General features: G+C 44.1%; 1 protein-coding gene and 1 non-coding gene across 2 annotated transcripts in view; both read left to right on the top strand.

Moving 5' to 3' along the window:
* Positions 1-23,887, top strand: part of PARM1 (prostate androgen-regulated mucin-like protein 1) — a 164,835-nt gene that overhangs the window by 34,054 nt on the left and 106,894 nt on the right. The window lies entirely within an intron of this gene.
* LOC120925602 lies at positions 12,389-12,560 on the top strand. Its single transcript, XR_005746849.1, has one exon. It is a non-coding gene; the product is annotated as a U1 spliceosomal RNA (small nuclear RNA).

Genomic DNA, 23,887 nt, shown 5'->3' with positions numbered 1-23,887 from the left:
TATATATATATATATATATATATATATATATATATATTTATTATTAAAGGGCTCAGAGGTCCCCAGGGCCCCATGTGGCAAACCCCCTTTTTTTTTTATAAATGTTTATTTTTTTAGTTTTTGTCCCCAGGGCCCTGGATGGCTACCCCCCTTTTTTCCTTTTTTATATATATTTTTCTTTTTTTTGTAAAGGGCCCCCACCGCTTCTCAATGCGCAGCAGCCCCCTCGCTTCTCAATTCCCCCCCCCCCCGGTTCTCTGCTCCAGGGGGCCCATGCCTGAAGCTGTGTAAGGGGTGTAAGGGGCCCCATAATTCCTGATGGCGGCCCTGACAATAACAGCTCTTGCAGTGAGAGGGGTTAATACTACAGTCATGTGCATGAAAATGAGAAGATAAATAATTATCTCTTCTTTTACAATTCAACGGTTTTATACTCATGTGAAAACCACTATGCCCTATCTTATTTGATCATCTCTATCATATGATCTTCAAAATAATACATGAAAAAATATATTAACTTGTTGTGCAAATATTAAAATATTTAATGCTAAAAAAGAGAAATATGGGGTTCTTAAAAAACAAAAAAATGATACTCACCTAGGTGGATACAGCATCTGTACAATGCTGTCCCCCACTGCTTCTAAGACTCAGGCCTCGTACACACGACAGAGGAACTCGACGTGCCAAACACATCGAGTTCCTCGTCGAGTTCAGGGATGAAGCCGCCGAGGAGCTCGGCGGGCCGCCTTCTCCCATAGAACAACGAGAAAATAGAGAACATGTTCTCTATTTTCTCGACGAGTTCCTCGGCGGCTCCATCGGGCCAAAAGTGTACAGACGACAGAGTTTCTGGGCAGAATCCGGCTCTGACCGAGTTTCTCGCTGAATTCTGCCGAGAAACTCTGTCGTGTGTACGAGGCCTGAGAACCGAGAATCTCATCGTAAATGAAACGTCGTTTTCCTCGACGAGGTTCTTGTTAAGCTTGTCGAGAATCTTGTCAAGCTTTCTTTGCGTACACACTGTCAAGACAAAATCTCGTCGTTCTCAAACGCGGTGACGTACAACACGTACGACGGCACTATAAAGGGGAAGTTCGATAGCACTGGCACCACCCTTGGGGCTGCTTTTGCTAATCTCATGTTACCGCGTGTTAAGTAAAAGTTTGGTGAGAGACGATTCGTGCTTTTCAGTCTGTTACAGCGTGACGAATGTGGTATCTCCATTACAAACGCTACTTTTACCGAAGGTGCGCTCCCGTCTCATACTTTTTTCTGAGCATGCGCGGGTTTCTAAGCATACACACGAACGTGTTTCTCGTCGTAAACCAGCCCGACGAGAAACACGATGAGGAAATTGAGACTCCCGAGGAGAAAAAGGAGAACTTGTTCTCTTTTTTTCTCGTCGAGATCCACAACGGTTTTCTCTACGAAAAACATACACGTGATGGATTTTGCCGAGGAAAATGGTCGTGTGTATGAGGCCTCACAGTAACCAGCTCTCTGCTCTGTCCTCCTTACTGGAGTGCTGGACTAGGGAGGTATTGAAGCAGCTGAAAGGCTGAAAGGCTGAGCCAACTGCCGGTCCAGGCATCTGGGTGGATCCCGACAGTAAAATTGTGATCTTTCCAGAGCCAAAAACCGCAGAGGTGATCAAATACCACCAAAAGAAAGCTCTATTTGTGGGAAAAAAAGGACGCCAATTTTGTTTGGGAGTCACGTCGCACGACAGTGCATTTGTCAGTTAAAGCGACACAGTCCCGAATCCCAAAAAATGCTCTGGTCTTTGGGCAGCAATATGCTCCGAGGTTTAAGTGGTTAAAAGTCAGCAGCTATAGTGTTTGTAGCTGCTGACTTTCATTTTTTTTAAAACCGGATCTTCGTTTTAACCACTTGCTGCCTGCCCTATTGCGGATTGATGTCCGCAATGTGGTTCCATTATCCTGACTGGGTGTCATATGACATCCAGCAGGAAAATCCACTCGTGCGCGCCCCCACGGCGATCGGTGGTGCTGTGTGTCGCTCTGACTGATCACAGCTGTAACCAGGAAGTGCCGGTAAATGACTTCCCTTGGTTCGCACTGACAGGGAGAGCCAATCAACAGCTCTCCTGACAGAGGGGGGGTCTGCGCTGATAATCAGCGCATTGATTATCAGCGCAGCCCCCATCAGAGATGCCCACCAAAATGCCAATCAGTGCCCATCAAAGCGCCAATCTCTGCTCATCAGTAACGCCTGTCAGTGCCCTTCAGAGATGCCAACCAGTGCCCATAAGTAATGACTATCAGTGCCCATCAGTAATGACTGTCAGTACCTCCTCATCAGTGCTGCCTATCAGTGCCATCTATTAGTGCATATCAGTGCTCATCAGTGCCACCTATTAGTGTCCATCAGTGTTGCCTATCAGTGCCGCCTATCAGTGCTCCATATAAGTGCCTCCTCGTCAGTGCCCATCAGTACCACCTTATCAGTGCCGCCTCAGCACTGCCTGTTAGTGCAGCCTCATCAGTGCCCGTCAATGAAGGAGAAAACAAAAGTTTATAACATTAACAAAGAAAAACTTTTTCCAAAATGTCAGTCTTTTTTAGTTTGTTTAGCAAAAAATAAAAAACCCAGTGGTGATCAAATACTACCAAAATAAAGCTCTATTTGTTTGAAAAAGTGCTAAAAATTTAGTTTGGGTACAGTGTTGCATGACCGCGCAATTGTCATTCAAAATGTGACAGCACTGAAAGCTGGGGGGGGAGTGTCTGGTATTGAAGTGGTTAAACTGCCTGGTGCCTATTATTATTTTATTTTTTTTTAAGCAGGTTTATACTGCTTAAATAGTTTGAAATATTTAGAAGAGTGATGGAAGCATGGTGCTTGCATCACTCTTTGTTATTCCTCCATTATGGCCAAAAGTGGTGGGTGGTGGTGGGGGGTCCCACTTTTGATCCTTTTTTTTTGTGCAGATTTAATTTTGCTTTGAGCCCTGGTTCACACTGGGTACGATTTGGAACGATTTGAGATGCGATTTGACATGTCAAATCGCATCTCAAATCGGCGGCAATTGTCGGCAATGGCACTGTCCTAATCAATGTGACGCCGCATCTGCGATTTCAAAAAGTAGTTCCTGTACTACGTTTTGCGATTTCGGGCCGCGATTTACATTAAATTGCGGCCGAAATCGCAGCAAAATCGCAGCCGCGAAATCGCGGTAAAATCGCGCATTTTACCGCGATTTTTAATTCGCAGCAGTGTGAACCTAGGCTCAAGGAACACTAAAGGTTTGTTTTTTATTAGATCAATTGATTGCTGTAAGCTAGAGCATTTAAATATCACTTACCTCGTTTTTCCTTTTGTCCTCCAAAATACAGTAATCCAGGTTTGAAAATGCCATTTCCTGTCACTCCTCTTCTTGCTTTCCACCAGCATCTGAGCCGTTTTGCATTGTGGAAAGCAGAATGTGCTCACCCCCTCCCTATGACTACAGCCCTGCGTGAAGATGCTCTCTTATCTCTCACAGGCATGGAGGCTAAGCCTAATGGGAACTGTAGTTCCCATTAGGCCGTGATGTAGCAGGAATGAATGCGCACCGCAAACCAGGAAGTCAGTGAGAATAATGATTCAGGAGTGACAGAGGTGAATAAAACAGCTCGATTTTAACAGGTATCAAACTAGTTATAATGCAAAACATTATTTTTTACTTTATCAGCTACTGTCAGACTTTAATTTAAGAGGACATTTTTTTTGTCTTTACAACCCCTTTAAGGCTTGAGTTGTCTTTTCAGAGCTCCTTCTATATAGAGGTTTCCAGCTAGAAGCTAGTTTTATCCTGTTTTATGGCAAGAACTTCCCTGTACCTTAAGCCACTGACTTTCTTGAAATTATATTGAACCCAATTGCACAACGGCCGGGTTTAATCCGATGGCATCAATGCAGTATAAACACATGACGTGGCAGCTGGGGAAAGCAGCAAACACATCGAGCCAACTTACGTGAATAGCAGGCCTTAATACATGCTTTCATCTCTAACGACAGCATACCAACACAATATAAAATTATTCATAATTTAATAATGCATTAACGTTTAGGGATAACATTGCATTTTTTATTTTAGAAAAAGAGAAGGCAACAAGTGGTCTCTACCCACATGTTTGGCAGGAAACAGATGAAAGTTACCTATTTGCGAACCTGTATGTCATTTTATACCGATGTCAGCACGTTCACTGAGATGTCAAGACCTGATAGTGTTCACTGTAGTACAGCAGGCAGGATGTTTGTGTCACCGCACAATTTGCACACAGCATCCAGCACCTTGTAAATATAAACCACAACAAAGGCTTGCCAACCTCTGCAGAAAGTGGGCCACACTAATTAATACAATTGCTGACGTGCACTCTTCGACCCTATAGCGGTTTAGATATTAATGGCTGTGTGTTGAGTTACTTTGAGGGGACAGCAAATTGACACTGTTATACAAGCTGTACACTCACTACTTTACATTGTAGCAACGTGTTATTTCTTCAGTGTTGTCACGTGAAAAGATATAATAAAATGTTTACCAAAATGTGAGGGGTGTACTCACTTTGGTGAGATACTGTATATATTTAGTAAGCAGGGTTACACAACGCATCCAGCGACATTTAAAAACTAAGAACATTTTCAAGGACAAAACTTTAAAGACCATGATTGTCCTTGGAACAGCTAGCAGCTCTATGAATTTTGAACTTCAAAGGGCTATTTTAATTACTGTAAAGGAAAAACTGTGGTGGCAAGAAAAAAAAAACATTAAAGCTGAAATCCAGGCACAAAGTATTTTATTTAAATATATTCCTCAATAGCCACAAATGCTAAAAAAAATAACTTTTATGTGCCCCAAGTTCCTATACATTGTCACTGTGTTGTACATAGCCGATGCAGAGAGTAAAGATGTGGGAGGGGCCCAGCAGGCCACACCCACTACAGGCTTCCTTCAGAAAACTACAGGAAGGGGTGGAGACAAGACCAGTCACTGTGCACAAGGAGAGAGAGCAGCAGTGAGTGGTCTTTATTACAACTTCTGCACAGAGGTAAAGTCTGAGGCCCCGTACACACGACCAGTTTCCTCGGCAGAATTCATCTTCCGACCGAGTTTCTGGCTGAATTCTGCCGAGAAACCCGGCCGTGTGTACAATTTCGCCGAGGAAGCCGACGAGGAGCTCGACGAGGAAATAGAGAACATGTTCTCTATTTCCTCGTTGTTCTATGGGAGCTCTTGGCCCGCCGAGCTCCTCGGCGGCTTCAGGGCTGAACTGGCCGAGGAACTCGACGTGTTTGGCACGTCGAGTTCCTCGGCCGTGTGTACGGGGCCTAACACTGGGTTACTACACAGATCTGAGGAAATAACACAAAGCATACCAAAATTCAAGGAAGAACACACATGCCTCTCGTATGTCGTCTGTTTATCTTGAAGTTCAGATTTATAGCATAACTCTTGGCAGTATTGCATCATTGTAAGGTTTCACTCATGTGGGCAGATCCTCAAAGATCTGCACCGGCGCAGCGTATCTGAGATACGCTACACCGCCGTAACTTACCTGGCTTTGGTTTGAATCCAGAAAGAATTTGCGCCGTAAGTTACGGCGGCGTAGTGTATTTCTCGCGGCGTAAGGGTGGGGAATTCAAATGCGGCGAGTAGGGGTGTGTTTCATTTAAATGAAGCGCGTCCCGCGCCGAACGAACTGCGCATGCCCCGTCCGTCAAAACTCCCAGGGTGCATTGCTTTAAATGACGTCGCAAGGACGTCATTGTTTTCGTCGTGAACGTAAATGGCGTCCAGCCCCATTCACGGACGACTTACTCAAATGACGTAAAATTTTCAAAATTATACGCGGGAACGACGGCCATACTTAACATTGAGTACGCCACCAGAGAACAGCTTTAACTATACGCCGGAAAAAGCCGAACGGAAACGACGTAAAAGAATGCGACGGCCGCTCGTACGTTCGTGGATCGTCGGAAAAAGCTAATTTGCATACTCGGCGCGGATTACGACGTGAACGCCACCCAGCGGACGCCGGAAAATTGCATCTTAGATCCGACGGCGTACTAAGGCGTACGCCTGTGGGATCTAACACAGATGCCGTCGTATCTTGTTTGGTGGATACCAAAACAAAGATACGACACGCAAAATTTGAAATTACGCGGCGTATCAACAGATACGCCGGCGTAATTTCTTTGAGGATCTGCCCCATGCTCTTACTTAAATTGTTCTTCTTTCAATTGCTTGCCATTCGGGGTTGATAAAGCCATCCTTTCTTTAGTACGATAAAGTGCAATGTCACCTTAACTTCCATTATACAAGACCAATGGTCGTTACACTTTCTATCACCCCAGCCACCGGTATTGTAGCTACCCCACTGTAGTACAGCGAGTGGTGACGTAATTACACATGACTCGCTGTAGTGGGTGGTTTTAGACTCTCAGTCTTATCCGCCCACTTTATCTGCATAAGTCCTCAGCACTATATCCGCATGCACACCCACAATCCTCAGTTCTGCCCTCCCCTCCACCCATGTGTGCCCATCACGTCTTACATTTTCCTTAGCGTCATGGGAAATGTAGTTCTCCTACCCCATGTAGAGGTGATGTGTGACTATATCTAAAGTCCTTGTCCCGGCGTCTGGAAGCAGAAACGTTTTTTAGTGGAATGCTATGAAGTTACAGTGCTATAAATTCACAAAGATCTCAAAAAATATGTCCTTTTCTGTTATAATGTGACAGCAGTTTATTTGGATCAACAGAGAGGATCTTGAAAACGTAATTTAGCAGGATCCTGGAGTTTTAGATCCTGGAGCAGCTTAGGTCGGGTTCACACCTATGCGAATTGAATGCGCATTCAATTCGCATAGCAGGAGAACGTGACTGGCTCCCTATGGAGCCGGTTCACATATCTCCGCAGCAGGTCCGGTGCGGTGTGCCGGAAAAACGTGTGTCTTTTTTGGTGCGTTTTAGGTTCGATTTCAGCCCAAAATTCGGCCTGAAATCGGACCTGAACCGGTGAACCAGCACGCACCGGACCCCTGCTGTGCGCAGCTTGCGGCGGTGGTGTGAACCCAGCCTTAAAGTTTATTTTAGTACTTACTAAAGCTGCGACAACTGCACCTTTAGGCCTCGTACACGCGATAGGTTAACCAGAGGACAACGGTCTGATGGACGGTTTTCATCGGTCAAAACCGATCGTGTGTGGGCCCCATAGGTTATTTAATCATCGGTTAAAAAAAAGCCAACTTGCTTTAAATTTAACCGATGGATTCCTAACCGATGAGAAAAAAACCATCGTTAGTAGGCACAACCATTGGTTAAAAATCCACGCATGCTCAGAATCAAATCGACGCTTGCTTAGAAGCATTGAACTTTGTTTTTTTCAGCACGTCGTTGTGTTTTACATCACCGCGTTCTGACACGATCGTTTTTTTTAACCGATGGTGTGTAGGCGCGACGGACCATCAGTCAGCTTCATCGGTTAACCGACGACAACGGTCCATCGGACCGTTCTCATCGGATGGACTGATCGTGTGTCCGAGGCTTAAGAATTAGATTAGGTTTAGAATGTGGCAGAGAGCAGGTTTAGCATTAGTTAGGTTTTTCCTGAACTTCAACGGGGTTGTAAACCTTTACGTTTTTTTCACCTTAACCACTTCAACCCTGGAAGATTTGGCTGCTCAATGACCAGGCCATTTTTTCTGATACGGCACTGTGTCGCTTTAACTAGCAATTGCGCAGTGGTGTGATGCTGTACCCACAAATAGAGCTTTCTTTTGGTGGTATTTGATAATCTCTGTGGTTTTTAATTTTTTGCTTACTGTGTAAATGTCACTGGCAGGGAAGGGGTTAACACTAGGGGGCGATCAAGAGTTTAACTGTGTTCCCTAGTGTGTGTTCTAACAGTGGGTGATGGAACTGACTATAGGAGATGACAGCTTGTGGTTCCTAGCTATTAGGAACTCACAATATGCCTCTCCTCTCCTCACAGAACATGGATGTGTGTATTTACACACACACACGTCCCTGTTCTGCCTCTCGTGCCCGCGATTGCACGTGGCCGTTGGTCATCGCGACCGCCGGCCACGAGCATCGGAACCCCCACGCGCGCCTGATATCCTGCTTAAAAGAGCCAATGTACAGCTACGATGGCTCTTGGGATCGTGCTGACCTGCCACAGTATGACTGCATTCTATGCATTAAAGCGGTTGTATACGCGCATATACATTTTTTTTTCTTACACCTGCAAGGCAAAAGCCATAATGAGCACCGCATACTAGCGCATTATAAAATACTTACCTTGGAACAAGGTGAAGAGAACTTACCTGGTCCGCGCCGAGCGACATATCATGTTGCCTGTCGTGTCTTCCGGGTATCGCCGCTCCAGCGCTGTGATTGGCTGGAGCGGCGATGTCGTCACTCCCGCGGGAGATTTCATTCCGGCAAGGTCCGGCGGCTGCCGGCCCTTTCGCCGAGGATCCCCCCTGCGCATGCGCCGCTGCAATAACATTGCGAGGGGAATATCTCCTAAACCATACAGGTTTAGGAGATATTCTTTATACCTACAGGTAAGCCTTATTATAGGCTTACCTGTAGGTAAAAGTGGTAGTATAGAGCAGTGTTTCCCAACTCCAGTCCTCAAGGCACACCAACAGGTCATGTTTTCAGGATTTCCCTCAGATGAAACGGCTGTGGTAATTACTAAGGCAGTGAAACTGATCAAATCACCTGTTCAAAATAATGGAAAGCCTGAAAACATGACCTGTTGGTGTGCCTTGAGGACTGGAGTTGGGAAACACTGGTATAGAGTATACTACCACTTTAAGGTGAAAAACGTTTTGTACTGCAGCACCGCCCCAGACCCCCCCCTTTTTTCTTACCTTAACCCTAATATTCCAGCGACGGGGACAAGCACAGCAGCTCCAGCCACTGTCTTGAGTCATTTGATAGATTAAAAGAAGCAGGAGACAAATCCAGTGACATGGGAGACGGGGGGTGGGGACGAGTCCTGCTGTCTGTGTCAATGGACGCAGCAGCAGGACTCAGGAGCGGGCCCACTTGAGTGCCCCCATGGAATGCGGCTATCCATGGGGGAACTCGAGAAGAGGAGGAGTCAGGAGCACCGTGGGGGGACACCAGAAAAGGAGGATTGGGGCCACTCTGTGCAAAACCCTTGCACAGAGGAAGTATCATGACATGTTTGTGATTTTACAAAAACAAACAAAAAAGCTTAACTTGCATTCTTCAAATGCATAGGTCAGGGTTGCCTCCAAGCTCTCTGGGTTGGTACCATTCCTACCTGTTGGTACCATTATGATGAGTGACCTACAGTCTCTTTACAATAATTTTGTTATAAACATTTACCTATAGAATCTCTAGGAGCACAAATGTTTACAATAATCTAAATATATAAAACTCAACGTGTGTGTGTGTGTGTGTATGTATATTCCAGCATCACGTCCAAACGGCTAAAGATATTAACATGAAACTTGGCACACATGTTACTTATATGTCAGCAACAAACATAGGATAGGTGGTTTAACCCTTACCCACCCCCATTTGCCATGGTCGGGGTTTTCCTTTAAAGTCCCATTCAACTCTATGGGAAATACATGTTACTTCATAACTTCCAAACGGCTGTACATATTTCGATAACACTTGGTCACATGTTACTTATATGTCCACTTAAACTATAGGATAGTTAATTTATCCCTTAACTACCCCCATTTGTGAGGGTCGGGGTTTTTGTTTAAAGTCCCATGCAAATCAATGGGAAATGTATGTTCCCACATAACTTCTGTACGCCTGGAGATATTTCAATAATACCTGGTACACATATTACTTATATGCCAAATAAAAATATATGACAGTTAAATTAACCCTTACCTACACCCTTATATAAAAGATGGGTATATTTATATTACTATGATTTTCCTCCCCAAAAGGTTAAGATAGGAAGACCGGGCAACGCTGGGTATTCAGCTAGTTTCTCTATATATTACACTTATAAAATATGGATACTTCAGTTGTATTTTCGTAAAACTGTTTGTTGATGTGTGATCAGCTAATCCCTACTGAATAACATATTTGACTTTTTAATCCTTCTGCTTGGCATTTAGCAGTGAGCAAATATTTTAACAATATCATGCATGACCACCTTATTCCAGGACCTCTCAGCAATCTGTAAACTGTTAGCATACACCATGTCTATCAATGACTGGAGGACAATCCCATGTTTTCTGTACAAACACACGCAGGTTCATCCTCAGATATTCCCACAACATGAATGCACACATTAGGCAGCTGGAGGTGCTTTACATATGCAGAAGGGCAGGTAAAGTAAAGCACAATGCAAACACTGTAGTTCTCAAGCTCCTGACATGAGAATGAGAGACAACTTATAGTACAAAGTAGGCAGCCAAAGGACAAAGAATTGGAAAGAAGATGCAAAAATTGATTGGTTAAATCAGTGGTTGTCAAATAAAGAGACCCATGACATCACCAAAGGGCCACACATAATGTTCAATATATGTAATGCTTGAGAGGACTGTCAGAATCTGCAGACCTAAATGAGGAAATGAGAGTCAGGCCTCGTACACACGACCAAGTTTCTCGGCAAAAACCAGCAAGAAACTTGCTGGGAGATATTTTTTTGCCGAGGAAACCGGTCGTGTGTACATTTTCGTCGAGGAAACTGTCGAGAAACTCGACGAGCCAAAAAGAGAGCAAGTTCTCTATTTCCTTGACGGGAATGGAGAAAATTGGCTTGTCGAGTTCCTCGACAGCCTAACAAGGAACTCGACGAGGAAAATGATGTGTTTCGCCCACCGAGTTCCTCGGTCGTGTGTACGAGGCTTCAGAGAGTGTGGACATGCTACATTTTTGGCCTGGGATTTGTTGCAGAAGACAATATGAATCTGGGAACATGTTACATGAGGCCAGTAGAGATCAATACTAATACCCTAATCAATGCTCCCACTACAGGTTACTGAGGCCCAAGGGCCACACATCTTATACCAAAGGGGTGCATGCAGATTTTAACATGTACGTGGAAAATTAAAGTGCACTGCTCTCTCTCTCTCTCTCTCCTCACTGGCTAAGAGGCGGGAGCAGCAGCAGTCAATCACAGCCAGTATGGAGGGAGCAGGGGGCAGGGTAGAGTCACACTATGTGTGTCAATGGACGAATGGCATGAGTGCCCCCATAGCAAGCGACCTGTCAGGGGGGAGGAGCTAGGACCTGAGAATCAAAGATTCGGTGCTGCTCTGTGCAAAACCATTGCCTAGAGCATAACACTTTAAGGCAGGTCATACATTGTTTTTTTCTTTTCAGCCAACGGGCACAGATTCCTCCATCCACACAAACAAGATGAGTTTTCCAACATGTCCACCTCTGTCATGTGGGGAAGCCCACACAAATGGGTGATCTAGGAAGAGGGCAGTGTTGGATGCACTAACAGATTTAGATGGACTTGATCAACAAATAAAGAAGAACACCAGCTAATACTCTTTAAAGTGGAAGTTCAGCCTAAAACTAAAATCTACTGGCAACCACAATCTAAGACTAACCTATCTAGCAATGTTAAAGGGTCACTAAAGGAATTTTATTTTTTAGCTGAAATTACTGTTTACAGGGTATAGAGCAGTGTTTCTCAATTCCAGTCCTCAGGCCCCCCCAACAGGTCATGTTTTCAGGATTTCCCTCAGATGAAAAGGCTGTGGTGATTACTAAGGCAGTGAAACTGATCAAATCACCTGTGCAAAATAATGGAAATCCTGAAAACCTGACCTGTTGGGGGGGCCTGAGGACTGGAATTGAGAAACACTGGTATAGAGACATAATAGTTAACTGATTCCTTTTAAAAATGATTAAAAATAGATAAAAACCAATCATATAATGTACCTACAGTTTAGTTTGGTTTTTGCTGTTGTTTCCTGGTTCTCTGGTGTACAGAGCCAGAGAGCCAATAGAGGGCAGTGATGCTTTGTAAAACGAAAATGGATTGGTGCTGAGGAGCTTTAGACACACAGTAATCACACCTCCTTGATTAGTGACCACAGTGAGAAATCTCCCAGTACTGTGGTGATCAGGAAACAGACAACCAGGAAGTGTCCAGAACAGAGAGGAATTACAGCAACATCAAAGCAAAAACGTACAATGAGGACATGAAACCAGGACTGCAGTAAGGTAAAGGAAGCCATTTAGCTAAAAAAATGTTTTCCATTAGTGACCTTTTAAGCCCAAATCGTTATACATACCTTTTCTAAAGTCGCTCCAGTCTCCAGCAGCTGAAGCTCTGTGCATGAGACAGCCTGCAGGTAGCAGTGATCACTGTTGTGTCACTCGTAGCCCAGCCACCCCCCACAGATAGAATCACTCCCTAATACTTAACTGGTAGGGGAGACACCATGATCATGAAGGTGGTTCTCCCAGGGCGAGGCTCGGCCATTGCACTCCAGCTGTGCTGACCCCTGCGATTCCCCCAAATGCGGGAAACTCGACTGCATAATTTGTGGTAGTGGGGGACTGCGGGAAAAAAAAAAGAATCACTCCTTAGGACACACTTAACCCATTCCTTCCTAGTGGTTAACGCCTTCCCTGCCAGTGTCATTTACACAGTAATCAGTGCATTTTTTATATAAATGACAATGGTCCCAAAATAGCATCAAATGTGTCCGCCAAAATGTCGCAGTCACAATAAAAATCACAGATTGCCGTCATTACTAGTAAAAAAAACATTATTAATAAAAATGCCTTAAAACTATCCATTTTTTGTAGACGTAACTTTTGCGCAAACTAGTCAATATACCCTTATTGCATTTTTTTTCTCCAAAATTGACGCTCTTTTTTCGTTTATAGTGCAAAAAATAAAAACCGCAGAGGTGATCAAATACTACCAAAAGAAAGCTCGATTTGTGGGAAAGAAAGGACGTCAATTTTTTTTGGGTGCCACGTCGCACGACCACGCAATTGTCAGTTAAAGCAATGCAGTGCCGAATCGCAGAAAATGGCCTGGTCATTGGGCAGCCAAATTCTTCAGGGTTGAAGTGGTTAATGGTGACATTTAATTTCATTTGAGTCGTACCAAAGGTGTAAGTGGGAAGGTATTAGGGGATAAGAAGGAGCTATCCAAAAATATTCGAAGAGGTCTATTCCACGTATGCCTCGTACACACGATCGGGCTTTTGCCCGACCAAACTCACATCGGAATTCCGACGGAATCCCATCGGAGGAAAAGAGAACATGGGGCCAGATTCACATACATTTGCGGCCGTGTAATGTAACCCGTTTACGTTACACCGCCGCAAGTTTCCAGTTTTAGTGCCCGATCCACAAAGCACTTACCTGGAAACTTGCGGCGGTGTATCGTAAATACGTCGGGCGCAAGGCAGGCCAATTCAAATGGGTGTGTGCCATTTAAATTAGGCGCGCTCCCGCGCCGGACCTACTGCGCATGCTCCGTTTCGCAATTCCCGTCGTGCTTTGCGCTCAGTGACGTCATTTTTTCGAACGGCGACGCGCGTAGCGTAATTCCGTATTCCCGGACGGCTTACGCAAACGACGTTCATTTTTAAATTTCGACGCGGGAACGACGGCCATACTTTATACAGCAATACGATTGCTGTGTAAAGTTAAGGCAGGTCAAATAACGACTAACTTTGCGACGGGAAACTAGACTAGCGGCGACGTACCGAACGCGAAAATCCGTCGTGAATCGCCGTAACTCCTAATTTGCATTCCCGACGCTGGTTTACGACGCAAACTCCCCCCATCGGCGGCCGCGGTACTGCATCCTAAGATCCGACAGTGTAAAACAATTACACCTGTCGGATCTTATGGATATCTATGCGTAACTGATTCTATGAATCAGTCGCATAGATAGAAACAGAGATACGACGGCGTATCAGGAGATACGCCGTCGTATCTCTTTTGTGAATCTGGCCCATGGTCTCTATGTAAACTCCGATGGAAAAACTCAGATGGGGCACACACACGGTCGGACTTTTTTCATCGGAAATTCCGATCGTGTGTATGAGGCTTTAGGGATTTCTACATAGCGACTCACATTTGATCAGCTGGAGTCCAGTCTATGAGTCTTATCAACAAAGTAGCAATATAAAATATTTCAAATCAGGCCTAGCCAGACCCCCATCTCTCTTTTATGCAATTAATATTGAATAGTAAATTCTAGGGTGTTTTGAATTTTCAAATTAATTGTCTGGAGATCTTATTAAATGTTTGAACAAAGGAGAGAGCGATTTTTTTTTAAGGTAGCGTCTGATATAAAAAAAAAAAATTCTAGCAAGCACAAACAATTGTTAGAATATTTCTTCTCCCCACTAATAAGCAAGACATGGTCCCCTAAGATCGGACATTGCAGCCTGTTTTGTTTAGCACTGGCATATCATTCATTTTAAATATACTATCATTAAAAGTAAGTGTTGCTTACAGATAAGACAGCATTGGTCCTTTAAAAAGGCCACAGAACAGTATCAGCAGCGGACATGAATAACTGTCTGGAATGTGTAGATACCTGCATAAACATCATCGCCAAACTGTACTATATATACATTCCAAATGACCCTGTTATGAATTCCGAACCTTCTTTGGAAGACAGACTAGAAAAATGGGTCATGGGGAAAAAAGCTGCCCCAACCAGTTGCTGATGGACTCTGCACTCATCCAATATAGTGTAATTATTGTGTCATTTCAACCTCTCAAGCTGCCAAGCATATATAATGTTTAAGCCCTAATGAAAGGGGTGATCTTAAAGGGGTTGTAAAGGAAAATGTTTTCCCTAAATAGCTTCCTTTCCCTTAGTGCATTGAAAACAAAAGAAGGAGGGGGATGGAAAGGGAAGGAAAAACACAAAACTAGGGATGATCAGAAAGGAAAAGAAAAAGGAAAGAGGGAGAGGGAGGGAGGACAAGATACACAAGGAAATCACTTACATTGGCCGCATCCGTAATGATAAGAATATAGAACAGTACCCCTTCAAGAAGAGTGGGCAAAATCGGACTTTGAGGCTCGTGGAAGTATAAAAAATATATATTTTATTACATAAATTTACAAAATGTACACTAACAATGGTATAATGGAATGCAACTGATAACAATCACAATACAACCATTCAGAACAAGAGAATAGTGAAAGAATCCTATTGAAGTCGCCTACGCGTTTCACCGTGGGGCTTCTTCAGGACGAAATGAACAGGATTATTGCTACTATGTAGCCATGATTTTCACAATCTGATACACAGCGGTGGATATAATCATCCAGGAAGATTCCAATGATAGATGAAATATATACCGATGGTAGTAGATAGTACAAAAAATATGTTTAGAGATCGATGATCGCAGGTCCAGGCCAAATATGTCAATAATGACATGAGCAAATACACATTACAGTCCCCAGGCAAAAGAAGACGTGTCGGGGATAGAGATGCAGGTAACCGAATCCCTTAAAAATCCACTAGGGGACCTAAAGCTGGGGCAAAAGACAGCTCACAGAGGCAAACATAAGGCCATCCATCAATAAAGGAACAACATCTCCCATATAACAGAGATCGTCTTGCAAACACCTTGTGTGCATGTAGCGTCCGTGTATGCCCCAGGGTCACAGCCTGTGCTGAGTACCTAAAGTACTCAGCACAGGCTGTGACCCTGACCCTTATACTTCCACAAGCCTCAAAGTCCGATTTTGCCCACTCTTCTTGAAGGGGTACTGTTCTATATTCTTTCCCTTAGTGCAGTCCTCCTTCACTTACCTCATCCTTCCATTTTGCTTTTAAATGTTCTTATTTCTTCTGAGAAATCCTCACTTCCTGTTCTTCTGTCTGTAACTCACCACCGTAATGCGAGGCTTTCTCCTTGGTGTGGAGAAAGCCTCTTGAGGGGGGAGGGGGCGAGAAGGAGGGTCAGGACACTATCTACTTTGCAGATAGAGAAAGGAGCTGTGTGTTAGTGGGCGTCCTGACACTCCTGCTCGCCCCCTCCCCCCTCAAGAGGCTTTCTTCACACCAGGGAGAAAGCCTTGCATTACGGTGTGTAGTTACAGACAGAAGAACAGGAAGTGAGCACTTTTCAGAAGAAATAAGGACATTTAAAAGCAAAATGGAAGGATGAGGTAAGTGAAGGAGGACTGCACTAAGGTAAAGGAAGCTATTTAGGGGAAAAAAATGTTTCCTTTACAACCCCTTTAAGGCCCCCAAAACATGTTGGATCCATCTTTTATTCACATTGGAATAAATCAGATGGCCGATTAAAGTGACACTAAACTTCGGTTTGAAACCAATTTTAAAGTTTGCCTTCTACTGTTCTCGGCCTCCTCCAAATCTCTTTTAAATTATTTTTAATTCAGTCCGAATTTAAAGTTAATTTGCAGAAACTCTTTTTTATTTATTCCCCTTCTTGTTTTTTAATTTAATTTCATATCCGATTCACAATACATTTTAAAAGTAGGCCACATCTCTACCACACTGCTTTTCTGTTTCCTGAATTTGTTTTACTGCTTCCTGAACCACTTCCCTGATCATGAAAGGCCATAATGCCATAATGTTCTAGTGCAGTAGTCTCCAAACTGCGGCCCTGGGGCCAGAAGCAACCCCTTGCTTGCCTTTATCTGGCCCTTAAGGCATAATTCCTACAACTGACACCAACAATGGGGCCCAATTGCTGTCACTGACACCAACCATGGGGCCCAATTCCTGCCACAGACACCAAGGATGGGGCCCTGTCAAAAAACACAAACTCCTTCGCACAAGTGGGATCCTTGATAATTGGTCAGATGTCTACATACAGTTCTCCTTAAATGTAAAAAAAAAGCCAAGGATGGGGCCCAATTTCTGCCACAGACACCAACGATGGGGACCAATTTCTGCCACTGAAACCAACAATGTGCCCAATTTCTGCCACTGACACCAACAATGGGGCACAATTTCTGCCACTGACACCACCAATGGGGCCAAATTCTTTTCACTGATCCTGATGGGGCTCTATTTCTTTCGTTGACACCCATGGGGCCCTATTTCTTTCACTGTCACCTATGATGGGGCACTATTTCTCCCACTGACACCCACTATTTCTCCCTCTAATAACAAAGACAAGGCATTGTTTACTCCTACTGAGCACAGTCTGCACACCCTAAAGCTTGAAGGACAGTGAACTGGCCCTTTCATTGGAAAGTTTGGAGACCCCTGCTCGGGTGTGCTGGCATTTATCATCCATTGTGTCTGTGGTCCATGCTTTTTTTTTATATTCAGTAATATATTTACAAGATAGAAAAGAAACCCTATTTCCTAAACATAAAACAGTAAACTTACAGTGTATGTTTCAGTTGTGTATTTAAAGCGGAGTTCCACCCAAAAATTGAACTTCCACTTTTCGGAACCCTCCCCTCCTCCGGTGTCACATTCGGCACTTTTCAGGGGGAGGGGGGTGCAGATACCTGTATTTGCACCCACTTCTGGGGAGAGACTCCCACGGCAGTCACTCCACTTCCCGACCCTATCCCCCCCCGCTGCCTTCTGGGAAACACACTGGTCCCAGAATTGCTCGTCTTCTGCTGCCGACATCGCGGGCGAGGTGGACAGGTAAGTGTCCATTTATTAAAAGTCAGCAGCTGCAGTATTTGTAGCTGCTGGCTTTTAATATTTTTTTTATTCGTGGGACCTCCGCTTTAAGGCCCAACGTATTACTTTTGGATAATAGAACATCTGGTTGATGTTACTGTCTTTGACTCCATTGGTGAGAGTTCTCCCCACTTGTTATCCCTGTAAACATCAGGACACTTCAAGAAATTAGGGGAACCAGGGTCACCAAGTCAACAATAGCAGCAATAAAAACCTGACAGATTTTCTAACCTTTTTCCACCCTCCTAAAATAGCGTTTTATTGCTTTCTGTATCTTCTCCCCACATTGTATCCTCACAGCGGCAGTGATCAGCTGCCAAAGCCAATTTGATTGAGCAAAATCTTCCATCATGTCCCTTCGACAGAAATCGATCAAACTGTTTAATTCTTTGAGCAATTGAGCAAGGACGGCCACACACTGATCAACCTTCAACCAGTTCCTGCTGAACTGGCTGAATTTCAATCTCTCTATTGCCGCGTACTGACGATCGGACATTCCGTCAACAAAACCGTGGATTTTTTTCCGACGGATGTTGGCTCAAACTTGTCTTGCATAGACACGGTCACACAAATGTTGTCGGAAATGAACGAATGTCAAGAACGCGGTGACGTACAACACGTACGACGAGCCGAGAAAAATGAAGTTCAATAGGCAGTGCGGCTTTTCTGCTTGATTCCGAAAATCTTGTTGTCGGAAAATTTGAGAACCAGCTGTCAAATTTTTGTTGTCGGAAATTCTGACAGCAAATGTACGATGGAGCATACACACGGTCGTAATTTCCAACAAAAAGCTCCTATCGAACATTTATTGTCGGAAACTCTGACTGCGTGTACGCAGCATTAGGCCCCGCTTTAGTCCTTGGCGGATGCACACATTTTCTTGACAGTTTTAGTAGAAACCAATAAACCTACCAGCATTTTGAATTTAGGGGAAGAACACACAAGCATGGAAACATACAAAGTCTCTGTAGAAAGTTTGAAACTAGGACCTTATGGTCAGGCCCGGATTTACTCCCTTTTCCGCCCCAAGGCCGGGTCCTGCGCAGTACAGGGGGGGGGCATTATCCGCCGGGGGACTTTTTCGGCAGGACACTGAGAAGCGCGGGGGGGTGGGTGTTGCTGCCAAAAATGACATTGAGCATTGGGGGGTGCTGCTGCCGAAAATGACAAAATTACATTGAGAACCGGGGTGGGGGGTTACTGCTGCCAAGAACTATATCACCTCCTCTTCCCTCTGTTTTTTCTCCTCTCACCATCCGCATGACAGGGGGGAACTCCCGATATGAAAGTGAAAGTGTCCTCTCCTCTCAGCCGCAGTGCCGCCCCTGTACCCACTGCCGCCCCGAGGCCTGGCCTTGTTGGCCTTGTCTGGAATCCGGCCTTGCTTATGGTTGAAAGCCACCATGGCTAAACAATGTGACATTGTACTGCCCTTCATTAGCACATTGCAAAATTACATAAAAATTGCATGGTCTTTATAGTAAGCTACCTTGTGTGTTATCTGGTGTAGTTAATGATACAATAGTTGGGTTTACCAGTGTATGGAACAATGTTGAAAGTGTTTAAAACAGCCAATTAAAACAGTACTCATCAAGAAAAAAAAATAAGTAAGAAGGACAATAAGGAAAACTGAGTCAGTGAAGTGAGATTCCTGCTTTTCCTTGACAATAATGTAAGGAAGACAAGTACGGTAGTTTGTGATCTGCATGCCAACCCCGGTATAATACCGTACATTACATTTTGCACCAAGTTAAACCTAGCCGTTGGAATTCCAAGGCTCTGGTGACAAATCACACAGTCTCTCATTTCTAATTTTATTGTACTGCGGTGTCTGTGCTTGCAAGTCTATACACTTAGCAAATGTGAGTAATTTGTCTCGGATATCATGTTTCTATATATTTTATGTTTTCTTTTTCTACATCACAGCAACAGCTGTCATCCCCTTAGACTGAGTTCTAAAACCCTTTACTGTTAATATCTGTTGGTACTGTAAACTATCATGCTAAATATTGCTACGGTAGTTACCACCGTCTAGTATTTCATTTATGAAGGATAAATGCCGTATTTTGTATTTCAGCTGGCGGTGACAGAGATTTGTGGTTCTGGCCAGTTGCTGGTGTTTTAAGCTTTAAATGCTATAAAGTCCATATAATCTTATTAACACATTTACACAAAAAACACATATACAAAATACATACCAAAATCTTAGGCCTCGTACACACGACCGAGTTTCTCTCCAAAAACCAGCAAGAAACTTGCTGGGAGATACTTTTTTGCAGAGGAAACCGGTCGTGTGTACATTTTCGTCGAGGAAACTGTCGAGAAACTCGACGAGCCAAAAAGAGAGTTCTCTATTTCCTCGATGGGAATGGAGAAAATTGTCTTGTCGAGTTACTCGACAGCCTTAAGCCTCGTACACACGACCGAGGAACTCGACGGGCGAAACACATCATTTTCCTCGTCGAGTTCCTTGTTAGGCTGTCGAGGAACTCGACAAGGCAAGTTTCTCCATTCCCATCGAGGAAATAGAGAACTTGCTCTCTTTTTGGCTCGTCGACAGTTTCTCGATAGTTTCCTCGACGAAAATGTACACACGACCGTTTTTCTCGGCAAATAAATATCTCCCAGCAAGTTTCTTGCTGGTTTTTGCCGAGAAACTCGGTCGTGTGTACGAGGCCTAACAAGGAACTCGACGAGGTAAACGATGTGTTTCGCCCGTCGAGTTCCTCGGTCGTGTGTACGAGGCTTCAGAGTACACCTGTCACAAAGTTGGACAATTTCAAGTAGGCATGCAGTGAAAAAAAATGCATACATTGGAGTTTGGCATTACCTTCAATAAAAAATGCATGTTAATATGATCAGTAGATACAGATATATAGGCAGCTAAAGTGAGATAATTTCAACTTTTTTCTTTGAAATTCAGGCTTGTCCCTTGTGCCTTTCAAGCTTCTTTATTGGTCATTGAGGCTTTCCACCATGTTAAAGGGCCAGTAGGCTTTGGAAGGGGATAGAGTCAAACTCAGCCTTAGGGCCAGTTCACACCAGACGCAGTTCCGTGCACATTTTTTCTGCACTAAAAATGCATTCACAGTGTTTTTCATGTATTCCAAAGGCTCTAGTTCACACCATGCAGTCAGTTGAAACTGACCGGAACTGGTGCAGAAAAAGCAGAACTGCACGGAACTACACCTGGTGTGAACTTGCCCTAAAGTCAAATTATCTGCCTGTCATCTTTTGATCTACAGATCCGTGTGACCTTCATTTTTCACTTATGCAGCCCACATATGAATGAAAAAAACAGACTCAATTCCCACTTCCTCACATTCAGGGCGGATGGGGATTTCCCCTTGCTAAGGCTGGTCATACAGGGGTAGAAATTTTGAAAGAATTTTCTTTTGAAAATCTTATCTAAGCACCATTAGTGGGCTGCAGCAACGGAAGATTTCCGTGCGGCCATTGAATTTGGCATGTTGGAAATTTTTTGAAAGACAAACCATTTTCTAATCAATGATGGGAGAATAGTGCGAGAAATATAAATGCACATGAGCACAAGAAAAGAAGATTCTCGGAAAGAAAGGAAGATTCCCAGCCATGAAAAGTCTTTTCTGTAGCAACATGAGGTCAAATCATAGGATTGGTTGGTCGAATTTCGAAATCAATGGTGGTACCATCGGATCATAAAACGCACCAAATTTCTGATTTTTAAAAGATTTTATTTTTTTCGAAATTCAACCCATGTATGGTCAGCCTAAACTATTGTATTCTGACAGCGGGGAGACTCCCCATGCCGTCAGAATACACTGATCAGTAACGCAGGCTAGTAAATAAAAAAACTATTTTTGGAAAGGAGAAATATTGCAAGTAAGCATGTAAATATTTTTTCGTAAATTTCCTGCAGTTTTTTAAAGTCGATGACAGGTTCTCTTTATCGTACTCTCTGCTCGCTAGGTTTATTGACAGCAGTAAAGATGCCTGTCTGCTTTACTGTGAACCCATCTTTAGAGAGAAGCAAAATCTATTTTTTAGTTTTACATTTTATCAGGACTCTTTTTCTTCAAGCTTGTTTCTCCAATGACTGCCCACTTTGCATCTTTCCGGATTGGCTGATTCTCGGCATAGCCATGGAGGCTGTACCCTGCCCCCGCTGAGAGGAATTGTCACCTATGTCACTGGGCTCTGTTGAGACACTGTCCAGACACTTTTCTACAGAGTATGTTAGCTGCTTTATGAGAGCTTTACAGGTCCAGGACCGTGATGTGGAATCCTGGTCCTGAAGACGCTTACAGGAGTATCTCTCCCAGAGGGACAAAGTCTGCCTGGTATACCCTTAAAGTGATTGGAAAGTCTAATTTTTTTTATATAAAAATAAAAAAACATGTTATATTTACCTGCTCTCTTGCAGTGGATTTGCACGGACAGCCCGGATCCTCCTCTTCTCGGGTCCCTCTACTGTTCATTTAGACATGGAGCTGTGGTTAGGCCCAACCCCCCCCCCCTCCTGATTGACTAACTGACTTTGATTATCAGCAGTGGGAGCCAATCAAGAGGAAGAGTCCCGGAAGTCCGACACACTCGTGGACATCGCTGGACAGAGATGGAGCTCAGGTAAGTGTTAGGGGGGCTGGTGCACACAGAAGTCTTTTCATCTTAATGCATAGAATGCATTAAGATAAAACATCTTCTGACTTTACAACCACTTTAATGGCCTACATAGGCTATTTTCACCCATCTAGACCACATCTGGTGAGTAACAAGTTGTCCCTGCCATTTTGAGCTGACACCACTTCTATATGTATTCCGTTTGAGGGTTAACATTGAGTGCTGTGACACATTCCGTGGTAGTTCATTCATGCTTCCTGTCAGATTGTATCTGCTTACCCGTACGGGATGTACAAGGAAGCAGATACACTGGCAGATCTGCACTAGACTTGCATGGCACCAGCGATCTGCTGTTTGCTGGTGCAATGCTTTACAGGCTCCAAAATAATAAAATATATAAGTTCACCTTATTTTATTTCCAAAAAGTGAAATTATTTGTTGAAGGAGATTTGCTTTTCCATTCCATGCCGCCAGAACAGTCCAAACGGCATCTTCTCCCTTATGCTCCAGCAGTCTAATATCTGGTTGTCATCAAAAACAATGCAGCGTCCATAGCACAGGGACAGTTTGCGGTCAGAGCATGGGGGAGCGCCATCTGCCAAGTAAGCAGAGGATCAGGCAAGTAAAGTGCATTTACTTTTTCCTAGACTAAGCCCTGGTTCACATTGGTGTTATTTGTCATGCGATTTGGCATGTCAAATTGGCGGCCATTGCTGGCAACGGCACCGTCATAAAGTGGAGCTCCACCCTAAAGTGGAACTTCGGCACATCGGACCCCTTTCCCCCCTCCGGTGTCACATTTGATACCTTTCAGGGGGGAGGGGGTGCAAATACCTGTCAAAGACAGTTATTTGCACCCACTTTTGGGAGTCCTCACTGTGGGGATTCAGCGGGTAGTACGTCACTTCCCGCCCCCGCCCGTTGTGTTTTTGGAAACACTCGGCTCCCAGAACACAGCGGGAACCAGTGAGGATGGCGCTGCGCGACTCGCGCATGCGCCATAGGGAATCAGGCAGTGAAGCTGGAGCGCTTCACTTTCTGATTCCCTCACCGAGGATGGCAGTGGGGGCAGCAGATAGACGTCGCTGGACTCCAGGACAGGTAAGTGTCCTAATATTAAAAGTCAGCAGCTGCAGTATTTGTAGCTGCTGACTTTTAATATATTTTTTTTACAGCAGAGCTCCGCTTTAATCGGTGTGATGCTGCAACGATTTTAAAAGTAGTTTCTATACTACTTTTTGCAATTTCTGGGTGCAATTTCCATTGACATCTGTGCAGAAACCCGCCACAGATGTATCTGAAATCACCGGCGAAATTGGGACTGACATGCGATAATGAAATGCTGCGAGTTCAGCTGAACTCACACCATTTCATTCCCGCAGTCAGTGTAAACTTGGCCTAAAAGAGCATTTAAAGCGAAGGTCCACCCTAAAAACAAACTTCTTATCACTAGGTTCCCTTTAATATAAAAAAAAAACATTTAAAAAAAAAAAAGTTTTTACTTGCTGCAAACGGCTGTAACTAGGCAGATTTCCTAATCTGCCTAGTTCCTAGTCCGCGGTGGACCTACTTCCCTTCCTAACTCGCCTGGCCTCCTCGGAAATGAGTGTCATCATTTCCCAGGAGTCTGTGGGTATTTAAGTGCTACGAGCG

This window comes from Rana temporaria, chromosome 1 (assembly GCF_905171775.1).
Source record: "Rana temporaria chromosome 1, aRanTem1.1, whole genome shotgun sequence".
Lineage (NCBI taxonomy): Eukaryota > Metazoa > Chordata > Amphibia > Anura > Ranidae > Rana > Rana temporaria.
Note: the sequence above shows the minus strand (reverse complement) of the source record. Positions and strands in the feature narration are given on the sequence as shown.